This window comes from Anolis carolinensis, chromosome 2 (assembly GCF_035594765.1).
Source record: "Anolis carolinensis isolate JA03-04 chromosome 2, rAnoCar3.1.pri, whole genome shotgun sequence".
Taxonomy (NCBI): domain Eukaryota; kingdom Metazoa; phylum Chordata; class Lepidosauria; order Squamata; family Dactyloidae; genus Anolis; species Anolis carolinensis.
The window spans coordinates 199,342,186-199,354,242 of NC_085842.1; the positions used below are offsets into that span (position 1 = coordinate 199,342,186).

Here is a 12,057-nt window from a genome sequence, read left to right on the forward strand (position 1 = left end):
TTAAAATTTAATGATGACAATAAAACATGTATGAAGCATACATATATTGCATTAAATTCTCCTTGGCAGTAGTATCTTAACTATTAAAAATGAGTCTAAATAAAGAGATGTGTGCATGCTGGAAGAAAGAGCAGAGACGAACCTCTTCGCTTGTAAGAAAGGATTCCAGATCCTGGGAGAAGCCAAAATGAAGGCCCCTTAGGGCTGGCTCTTCACTATTATATGATCCAGATTATATCCAGAACTGGACTACACTGCCATATAATCCAGTTCAAAGCAGATAATCAGGATTTCATTTGGCAGTGTAGATAGGGCCGAAGGACCTTAACTACTGGCGGAGGGAGCCCATCGCCCCATGCCCCACATTGCCTGACTTACCCCAGGCCCCATCTCACAGGGGGATGCATTCACTTCACTTCACTTCACTTCACTTCACTTTATTTCTTAATTAGCCGCTCTCCACCAGAGTGCTCCGAGCAACTTACAATTTAAAATATCATTCCACAATATAAAAACATTCAACATAAAAACATTCAACAGTGACTATTTGGCAAATTAGATCTGATTTACTTAAAATGCACAACCAAACAGCCAAGTCTTGAGCGCTTTTACAAAAGGTCGCAACTCTGACATTGCTCTAATATATGGAGGCAATGAGTTCCACAGAATTGGAGCATAGGTTGAAAAGCCTCTACGCCTTGTAGCTTCCAGGCGTACCTCCCTAGGGCCCGGTACATATAGGAGATTTTCCTGGGAGGATTGAGGTGACCACTGATGGAAAAAAGGAATGAGGCGGTTCCTAAGATGTAATGGTCCTTGGCCATTTCGAGCTCTAAATGTCAGGATTAGTATCTTGTAAGAGATTCGATGTTCTATTGGTAGCCAATGCAGTTGTTTCAGAATCGGTGTAATATGGGATCTTATAGATGATCCCGCTAGCAGCCTGGCCACCGCATTTTGGACCATTCAGATCTTCTGGGTTTTTGTCTTCGGAAGGCCGGCATATAAGGCGTTACAATAATCCAACCTAGTGGTGACTGTTGCATGGATTACCGTTGCCAATGCTTCTGTCGAAAGGTAGGATGCCAATTTCCTTGCCTGGCGAAGATGAAAAAAGGCCTGCTTACTTATGGCAGTGATCTGGACCTCCATTGTCAGCGATGAGTCCAACACAATCCCAAGGCTTTTAACAGTAGCAGATGGAACCAGAACTTCCCCATCAAAATCAGACAGTGACTGGATTAACTCTGGTGGCTGGCCGGGCATTCAACACCCAGATCCCCCCCCCCCCCCGGTTGATCCCAATGCAACACAGGAAGTCTCCTGTGTTGCTGCCATGGCAGCATATGCCTTATCTGCTTCCCTTTTGTGATGGAGCCCTGCCTGAAGTAGGTGCATCTTGAGGCATGGGAGCTGACAGGCTCTATCACAATACTGAAGAGGTGCCAATGTATGTCACCGATTTTTATCCCATCTGATGAGGTCATAAGAGAGGAGGCATCATAATGTATGACTGTGAAAGCAGTGAGACTGAGGGAAAGTCAACAAAAAGTGCTTAAGAGGTTTTCCATAAGGAGATACAGTCTTTCATTGAGGCATAGCAAGAAGACACACTGGCCTTTCAGAAATAGGACTGGTCTGCATATGTTCTGGAGAGTCTCTCCATGTTTTGATACCAAGGACATCAATGGAGCTCATATCTGAGTCAGTTTCTACATGTGGTAAATAAAGCAATGGATTTTTTTGTCATTAAATACAGTCGGATCTCCAATTTTGTGGGGATTAGTGGTACAAAATACCCATGAAGTGAATAAAAAGTTTAGGGTTTTGTTTTGTTTTTTTACCTCTGAGTATCTTTAGGTCCTCCAGTGCATTCTGCCAGAGTTTGACCATAGAATCACACTGGAGGACCTACAAATGCCTAAGGAAGAATCTCTAGGTCCTCCAGCACAACGTTATTGTCAACTTCTGGTAAATGTATAACATATAATATGGCAGAGGACCTAGAGATTTCTAAGGAAAACATCTTAATAAAATCTAGAATAGTCAAATTTAAAATTTAAATCCACGAACATGAACATTTGACTGTGACTGTATAAGGCTAATAAAGATGACTGTACAAATGGTTCAACCTTTATGCTTGACAATTCATAAGAACAAAGAAGGGGAGATTGATACAATTTATAAATACGAATGCTAAATTTGTCACCTACTGTCCAACCTCTGCTGTATTTTGATTTGATTATTGGACTAGGACTCTAGGAGACCAGGATTCAAATCTCTGATCAGCCATGGAAACCAATTGTATGATCTTGGGCAAGTCATACCCTTTCAATCTTAGATGAAGGAAATTAAAAACTCTTGCTAAACTCTAGGATAGGATCACAATGATTCCAAATTTATTTGAGGGTTTATACACAACACACACACACACTGGAAAATGCAATCTATTATTTGAGTATTTATCTGCCTCTCTGATTGACAGGTTGCCAATGCCCACATCAATATAAGCTACAGTGGAACCTCGATTTAAGAGCATCTCAACTTAAGAGCATTTTGACTTTAGAGCAGTCACTTGGCCCTGGTATGTTTGGCCTCATGAAAAGAGAGAGGGAGAGAAATAGAGGGAGGGAGGCTGGAATGAGTACTGTATGAAGAAAATTATGCTTCTGCCTCTTCACTTTGTGTTTCCTTGCCAGAATTTTGTGTTTCTGCCATTTTAAAGTTGATCTTTTTTATTGTTCCATGTGAATGTGCATTTATACATTATTTGTTATTTATAAAGAAAATTTTCTTATTTAAATACAAGTAACAAAAATGGGGGTGTTTTGGAGGGCTGGAATGGACTAATGGAATTTCAATGCATTTCAATGAGAAATTTTGCTTAGAGGTAAGAGCAATTTGAGTTAAGAACTCAGTCACAAAACAAATTGCAATTTTAATAGTTCCACCTTTTGTTCTGATATCCACTGATGTATTCTATGAAGGCTTTTTATTATTAATTATTTAAATTGTATATGTTGTTATGGTGTTCTGCTTTTATTTGTTGTATTGTTGGGCTCGGTCGCCATGTGAGTCCCCTGGGGAGATAGAGGCGAGTTATAAATAAAGCTTTTATAAACTCTTAACTCAAGATATAACTGTACTTGTTTATACAGTAGAGTCTCATTTATCCAACATAAACAGGCAGGCAGAACATTGGATAAGCGAAAATGTTGGATAACAAGTAGGGATTAAGAAAAAAGCCTATTAAACATAAAATTACATTATGATTTTATAAATTAAGCACCAAAACATCATGTTTTACAATAAATTGACAGAAAAAGCAGCTCAATACATAGTAATGTTATGTAGTAATTACTGTATTTACAAATTTAGCACCAAAACATTGCAACATTTACTACAAAAACATTAACTACTAAAAGGCAGATTGCATTGGATAATACAGAACATTGGATAAGTGAAGCTTGGATAAGTGAGACTCTACTGTATTACTAAATAGAAATAGCAAACAACAGTAGCAAACTTAAAAATAGACATACAGTGATGTTCAGTTAGTCAGTGCTTGACAGCAGTTACACTGAACATTAAGTAAGCAAACAAAAAAGTGTAAATATATGAGGGTTAAAAGCAAACAGTGTATATGAATACACTATATGGTCCTGACTACCTGAAAGCAGAGGCATGCAAACACATTATGGGAATGCCACATTTTATATACAATCTATATCAGGCACATTACTGTCCCAAAAGAAAACAAGGGAGCACTTTATATTTATTCAAGACGTTTATTTCCATTGACAACAGAAGAACCACTAGGGCATCACTTTTATAGAATAAGCACAATAACTGAAAAGGAAGGATAAATGTCACCTGTTACCTGTGTGGAGTAAAAAATATTAACTTCATGAATTTAATTTTCTTGTTTCCAGATGGTAGCCTAGTTATCATATTTGCTGAAATTGTGTGGCAGGCCTGTCTCACATATTACTTTATGTTCTCCAGTACGCAATGGGGATTACCAGTCTGATAAGGTGCAATCAGGACCTTGCATTTTCCACTGAGCACATGGTCATTTATGGTTACAATCTGCCATTCATATATTTTTTCATATTTTGCATTCACTATTTACTGTACTCTGATCTTGCATGATGTTTTAAACAGTTTTAAAATGGAAAGTGCTTCTGGTGATATGCCTAAAAAGCAGTATCAAAATAATTTCAAAACAACCTAATCAGAGATATAGTCCTTCCTTCCTTCCTTCCTTCCTTCCTTCCTTCCTTCCTTCCTTCCTTCCTTCCTTCCTTCCTTCCTTCCTTCCATCCATCCTTTCCCATTTGCTTTCAGCCATAATTGAATGTCTTCATGCCTCCTGTGGAATTCTGGGATTTGTCATTTAATGTGGCCCAGGACCTCTCCAGCTCTAAACTTCAAAGCCCAAGATTCCACAAGGAAACAGCCATAGGATTTAGCATTGAAGTGAAGTGTTTTAATGGTGTAGTGTAATATTCTCCTGAGTCTATCCATTGAGGTCTTACTCTTTTCCTACGGTTTTAGAAGTTATCAAGCACAGTTGTCTTTCCAAGTGACTCTGGTCTTGTTATTTTATTTTGTGTATCATTGAAATGTTTTAAGTTTTTGTCAAATATGTTGTGTCGTGGTTTCGGGCTTGTCCCTGTTGTGAGCCGCCCCGAGTCCCTTTGGGGAGATGGGGTGGAATATAAAAATAAAGTTTATTACTATTATATTATTATTATTATGTCCAGCTTAGTCATCTATATCTCTAGAGAGAGTTCAGCCTTAATTTGCTTTAGGGCCTATTTATTTGACATTTTAGCAGTCGAATTTTTCTTCAGTACCATAATGTTCAACTGTAAACCTTAATGTTCAACCTTGCAACTTCTTGCCCAACTTTCTTCAATGACTGTTCCAAGAAAATATTTTACCTTTGATTCTTCAGATCTTGTTTTTCCTTTTCTATTTTCAATTTTTATAACTCTGCCCTGGTTATTATATTTGTTCTCATTATAATAATAATATAATAATAAAACTTTATTTATACCCCGCCACCATCTCCCCATGGGGACTCGGGGCGGCTTACATGGGGCAGAGGCCCAAACAACACAAGGACAAAATATAAGCAACATAATACAATCACAATATAAAACAGATAATACAGTAATGCAATATATCAAATTAAAACAACAATACAGGATAAAAAAATTACATTAAAAGCACATAAAAGGCAAGACCATAATAAATACAGGATAGATTATTAAAAACCCTCTGGGGCTGATTAATTAATTAATTATCCCTGTTCAGAAATCACTGAACAGTTGCATTTAGGGTTCTGAGCCTATAACTGTCATGTTTTACTTTTGCTTTTCATCTGTCCCTAACTGCTTGAAGTGTTTTATCTGGGACCCTTTCCTTTCTGCCTTTCAAGGGAGTCTTGGTTTCAGCAATGGAGTTAAGGAAGTACCATTCCTGGGACCCTTTCCTTTCTGCTTGTCAAGACAATTTGGGTTTCGACAACGGGGTTAAGGAAGTAGTGCATAAGACATGTCACGGCGTTCTTCTATTCAGATAGGCCCACTAGGCAGGGCTCACAGATAAATCCATGCAAGCAGCACACTACAGCCTCTTCACACATGTGATGCCAAATTGGGGGGGGGGGGGAGCCATGATCGGTTGTCACGTGGACCCATAACACCTGAAAAAACCTGATGGCTGGGCCCTTATCACTATGGCCATCTGGCTAATCTGAACAAGCTAGATTGGCTGAAGAGAACCAACCACTCTGAAACCATGCACAAGCCGAGTAGATACTATGCACTCTGGGAAGGACCATTTGTTTTGCATACTAAAGGAGTGTTTTTATGCTACCTTTGAAGGAGACTGATTTATTTTATCTCCTGGAAAGAGTAAAGTATTTTCTTTTGTGCAAGCCTGCTGCAACCCTGCTGTTATTTTGTCTTCAAGGGACATCAGCTGGACTTTAAGTTTAGTGCTATGGGGGACGGATTGTTTTCCTGACACTAAACACAACAAGATACACATGATGCTAGAAGATACTGTAAAGATTAAAATTACAGTGAGACTTAAACTGTATTTGTTGGGGATGCTAGATGACCATTTGAAAAGAAACATGGAATATTACTATTTTACAGCAGGAAGAATAATCTATTCCCAGAGATTGAAAGAACCAGATATACCGACACAAAAAGATTGGCTGATGAAAATATGTGAATTAGCAGAGATGGACAAATTGACAATATTGATTAAGTGGAAATTCTTGACTAAATTAAAGAAAGACTGGGACATATTTATTACTTTTATACAACAGAGATGGGAACAATCTTCAACTGTTCATTTTCTGATATAGAAGAGCAGTGCTTCTCAACCCCAGGTGTTTTGGCCTACAAGCCCCAGAAATCCCAGCCGGTTTACCAGCTGTTAGTTGAAGGCCAAAACGCCTGGGGACTCACAGGTTGAGAACCACTGTAGAAGAGTGTTATTAAAAGTAGAAATAAAGTAATAAAGGACCAGCAAATAAGGTAACAGGCAACAACCAGGAAGCAGAAATATTAATTTAGTAGGTGTTTGTTTATAATATGTCTAGGCTGTATGTTGTAGATAAAGGTGTGTTAGTTACTTTTGTATATAATGAAAAATGTTTTATGGTAATTTTAATTTCATTTTGTGTTGTTGTATTTTATGTTTTTGTTTGTATGTTTGAATAAAAATTAGTGACAACAAAAGCTTGAAATACTATTTCAACATGACTGTTGCCAGATTGTCACTTCCTTCTCTTTCCTTTTTGCTCAATAAAAGCTGTGCCTTTGGATATCTGTAAATCTTTCACATCTTTTAAACTCCACAGTGAGGAGGGAACAGCAAGCCCTGAGTCTATAAATTTTCACTGTGCTCTGCAATGATTTTTCACACTGGATTATTCTTTTTTAAATCCCCTCTAGTTATCCCAGGTGTGCGGTAAGCAGATAACAGAAGAGTTGTTGAGCATTTTACACGTATTTGTCCATTTTTGCTTCACAATTTTTGGATGCAGAGGAAACAAATGGGATGATGCATTGGAAAGGATCTTGAGTCACCTCACCCTAGCAGTCTGATATGCCATTCCTGGTTTACTTTCATTTGAAGGTGTGGGTAGATGGCGGAAGGCAACCTCACATATTTTAAGACTGTGGATCCTTAGGGAAAGATGTGCACATTCTCAACATAAATAATATTGAAAAATGCACAGAATATAAAGCAATATAAAAGGAATGCCTCAAATGAATATTATCACTAACAGCATGCACTGACCTGTTCCATAATCCTCTCCATGGGAAAGTCTGTAGCAATTGCTATTTTCGAACAAAATAGCTTCAGTAGCTCCTCAGCTTAATCTTCATTTAACACAACCTGAAGGGCTTCAATTACAATATTCAGTTTGGATTACCGTTCAGAAAACAACCTGATCTGACTCAGAATTGTACAGAGCCACCTGATTCAACTTAGCTGACCTTAACTTGGGATTCCAAAGCAGCATGCCTCCTTTTGACTAACTAGAAATAAAACAAATGGCTATTAGTTTTATTTGTGACATTGCTATGTGATTTCTCTCAGGACAATATGTATGATACTCAGAAGAAAACCTAGCATTACCAAGGAGGTGGAATTCAAGGTGGAACAGAATGTGAGGAGGAGGAAACAGAAGGAATGCACTAGATGCAACAAGAGAGAACCTGTAACTGTTTGGTAGGTAGGTACATTGATAACACAGTGTCACCTCTCCTCATTCCTGCCAATCAAAACTGAATATTAATAAATATCTAATAACTGGGAACCCTTTTATGATACCTACTAATAGCATTATAAGGCCACCTTAACATTATCAGACATCGAGCCTAGGACTTTGTGCATGTAGAACAGATACTGTGCCATTAAATTACAGGCTGCTGTTATGACACAAATATGTGAATGACCAGCCATTTATCCTTTGTGTTGGTTCTTGAGGAAGGGAGGGGTAATAATTACTGCTTGCTTCTTTCTATATCAAGAGTTGGCCAAATGTGGAAAACTGCGGGAACCACAATAGTCCCCCTGGTAGATCTTAAAGGGCAGTAACTCCATGGCTATGTTATTCTTGTTGCGGTGAGCCTTCAAGATGTTTGTGACTTCTGGCAGCCTTCTAGCAACCCTATCATGGATTTTTCTTGGCGAGATTTGTTCGGGCGGGGAGGGGGAGGGATTGCCTTTGCCTTCATCTGAAGCTGAAAGACAATGACTTAACCAGTAACTGAGTGGATTTCCACACCTGAGTGGGGATTTGAATCCCAGTCTCCAATGTCAAATCACTACACTATGCAAGCTCTCACCCCCACAAAAAATTAAAATGTGTTTGGTCCTGAAGTGCCTTCTTGGAGACGAGGACATTTTCAGAATTTTCCATCATTCCTCTCCTGGTTCTAATTTGGCTTAGGTGGACATTTGGGGGCACTTTTTTTTTGAAATAATTACCAAAACATAGCTTCTTTGACCCCCATGGGACTGCATGTGGCATACAGGTTGCATTTTGCCACCTGTATTCTACATGTTTTAATTCTCCAGATTAGTAGTTTCTTAAGACCAGAAGTTGTTGGATTTTTAATTCCCAAAGCTCCAGTCCACATGACCAAAGGTGAGGGGACAAATTTGTGAACCACTTTTCCAGAACACAGTGATTCAGTATACTGACCACTACTTATCAAAAAAACAACTGCCATAAACTGCCATTCTGTTGGCCACTGAGTGGGAGGCAGCCAATCAGACATAGCACCATCATGTCTTATTTATGCATATTTTTCATCTTATGCAAATTGTAAACAGAGGCGGTCCAACAATGAGGCGAATTAGGCAGTCGCCTGTGGCGCAAAACATACGGGGGCGCAGTCGAGACTGCTTTTTCGGTTGATTTGTTGTAAAACATGTTGTTTTGGTGCTTAGTTTGTAAAATCTTAATGTAATTTGAGGTTTAATAGGCTTTCCCTTAATCCCACCTTATTATCCAACATTTTTGCTTATCCAATGCTTTCATTTTTCAGTGATTGGTTTGGGGGGGGGCACCAAAATTCTGTTCACCTACACTTGAAAAATACTTAGGGCCGGCTCTGATTGTAAACCTATTTATTGTATTTATTTACAACATTTATACCCCGGCCTTCTCACCCGAGGGGACTCAGGGCGGCTTACAAAAATTGGCAAAATTTAACTTGAGAGTAAATTAAAGTTTTTAAGCTGCTCCAAGAACGTCTGTGGCTGAAGAGCGAGATACAAATTAATAATTACAAAAATGAAATGCATAGTGTCTTTGGAAACACACTTAATGCTTACAAATGTGGAAGCCTGCAAGTCAGCAGACTTTTGGATGTTGACTTTTATAATCTCACTCTTGCCACAAAGACAACTTGTGCCCCTACCACATCATGAATTTCATGTGAGCATGGAGTCATGCAACTTATCTTCACATTTTGATTAATCCTACCCAGAAAAGAGCACTGGCTACTGCAAGATGTAATGTGTTGCCATCAGTTCTTCTGGATGGGAGATATAAAAATGTGGAACGTTCTAAAAAGTTTGTTCTTATGACCTGGTTTCTGGTTAAACACTTTACCATTTTTTGTTTGTATGTCCTAAATATGATAATATATTGATGAAATACAGGTATTCCATTTTTTTCACAATGTTCCCAATGACAAGAGTGTTATAAAATTATATACCTTCTGAACAGTTCTCATGCATTCTTTTATGAGATTGTTGCAAACTTTATTCTTCAGATTGCTAACTCTTAGTAATGCTTTCCTTTTTATCTGTGACTTCCTCTTCATGTGCCTATGTTGGGATTTTGTTGTTGTATGCCAATAAAGGATGCATTATATTGTAAATGCATAGTGTGCATGCCCGTTAAATGCCTAGTACCATCAAGAAATAGCACCTGTCTTAATATTATAATGTAGTGTCTTGCTCAAGATTTTTTCAAAGAAGATGTACGTAACATCAGAAAAATTAGCCGAATTCAACAAGGGAAGAGAGAATGGAAAATGCTGGTAATGTGGGAGACACAAGGGTAATTTCATTCAAATGTGGTGGAAGTGTAAAAAAGTTAACAAGTTCTGGCATGAAGTCCTTAGAAAGATGGAGGAAACACTACAAAAATTGAATTCAAACCAGAATATTTTCTTTTAGGGATTACTGACTTTCAAATGGACCACAACACAAATAAACTGTTTGCTTACTTAGCAACTGCCACAAGGATATGCTTGGCCCAACTATGGAAAACCCAAGAAATTCCCTCAATCAAAAAATGGATTCTGAGAATCCTAGATATTAGGAATATGGACCTATTGACACAAATATTGGCACAGAGCAGCTCATAAGGACAAAAGACAGACTGGAACAAACTGAGACTCTTTTTGAAGAAAGAGAAAATAGAACTTTATTGACAATGAACTTAAAATAACCCACAGACTGAAAGGCCAAAAACCAAGGCTAGAAATGGATAGACACAAAGAAAACTCGATCTGCAATTCAGAAGATCTGGAAGTAACAAAAACCTTTTTTTCCCCTCCTTCCTTATTTTCTTTATCATTCTGTGGTTTCAGGGTTGTTGTATGTCTTTCGGGCTGTGTGGCCATGTTCCAGAAGCATTCTCTCCTGACGTTTCGCCCACATAATGTCAGGAGAGAATGCTTCTGGAACATGGCCACACAGCCCGAAAGACATACAACAACCCTATGATCCTGGCCATGAAAGCCTTCGACAACACATTCTGTGGGTTTTTTTTTCTCCTGTACGTTTCCTACCAGCTAAAATTGTTCTCCTACTTTTATTGTAATCCTAAAACAATATATATACAGTAGAGTCTCACTTATCCAACATAAACGGGCTGGCAGAATGTTGGATAAGCGAATATCTTGGATAATAAGGAAGGATTAAGGAAAAGCCTATTAAACATCAAATTAGGTTATGATTTTACAAATTAAGCACCCAAACATCATGTTATACAACAAATTTGACAGAAAAAGTAGTTCAATACGCAGTAATGCTGTGTAGTAATTACTGTATTTACGAATTTAGCACCAAAATGTCACGATGTATTGAAAACATTGACTACAAAAATGCGTTGGATAATCCAGAACGTTGGATAAGCGAGTGTTGGATAAGTGAGACTCTACTGTGTGTGTGTGTTTGTGTGTATATATGAAGTATCACCTGTCTTAATATTATAATGTAGTGTCTTGCTCCAGATCTTTCCTAAGAAGAAATCCAAACTTGAAAAAATGTGCAGTTATATTCCAATTGTCAAAACTTTTTAAAAACTGCAACACTTCTAATACACCAGAAGATAGGCTTAATTAAATCTAAGTTAGGTCAATATAGTGGTAGAGCAATCCCCTCCTGCACTTGATATGACAGTACACATCTTATTTTAGCATTCAAATGCTACATTAGCCCAAGGATTAAGGAAATGTGTTCAGTAGTTAGCAGTGCAGACAGAAATAGCACTTCATCCTTCTGAAGCAAAGTGAGAAGCTTAGGATGTAAGTGACTCATTCTGCAGTGGCTGATGCCTTAAAATGTGATCCTCTTACTTTTACAGGTCTTTGCATGGGTGGCAATCCTGCTGGCTTGAGAAGGATCTGAGATTTCTATAAAGACCTAGAAACATAGAATCACAGAGTTGGAAGAGACCACATGGGCCATCTAGTCCAACCACTTGTCATGCAGGAAAAGCACAATAAAAACACCCTTGATGGATGATCACCCAGTCTTCGATTTAAAGCCTTCAAAGAAGGAGCCCCTATCACACCAAGGCAGTGAGTTCCACTGCTGAACAGCTCTTACAGTCAGAAAGTTCTTCCTAATGTTCAGGTGGAATCTCCTTTCCTATAATTTTAATCCATCAATCTTGTGGAAATTATTTGCATAGATGCCCATGGTGCAAACAGGTCCTACAACCTGGAATTATTAATATTCAGATATGCCTAACAGAAAACGATAAAAAAATTATTCTTA

The 12,057-nt window shown here is 38.2% G+C and overlaps 1 long non-coding RNA gene across 2 annotated transcripts; it reads left to right on the forward strand.

Moving 5' to 3' along the window:
• Window positions 1–1,400: 1,400 nt before the first annotated feature.
• On the forward strand, window positions 1,401–11,802 carry LOC134296467 (uncharacterized). Of its 2 annotated transcripts, none has more exons than XR_010003219.1 (3): window positions 1,401–1,721; window positions 7,630–7,765; window positions 11,642–11,802. It is a non-coding gene; the product is annotated as an uncharacterized LOC134296467 (long non-coding RNA). The 2 variants fall into 2 exon arrangements; XR_010003220.1 differs by having other exon boundaries at window positions 1,402–1,721; window positions 7,630–7,761.
• Window positions 11,803–12,057: the final 255 nt, after the last annotated feature.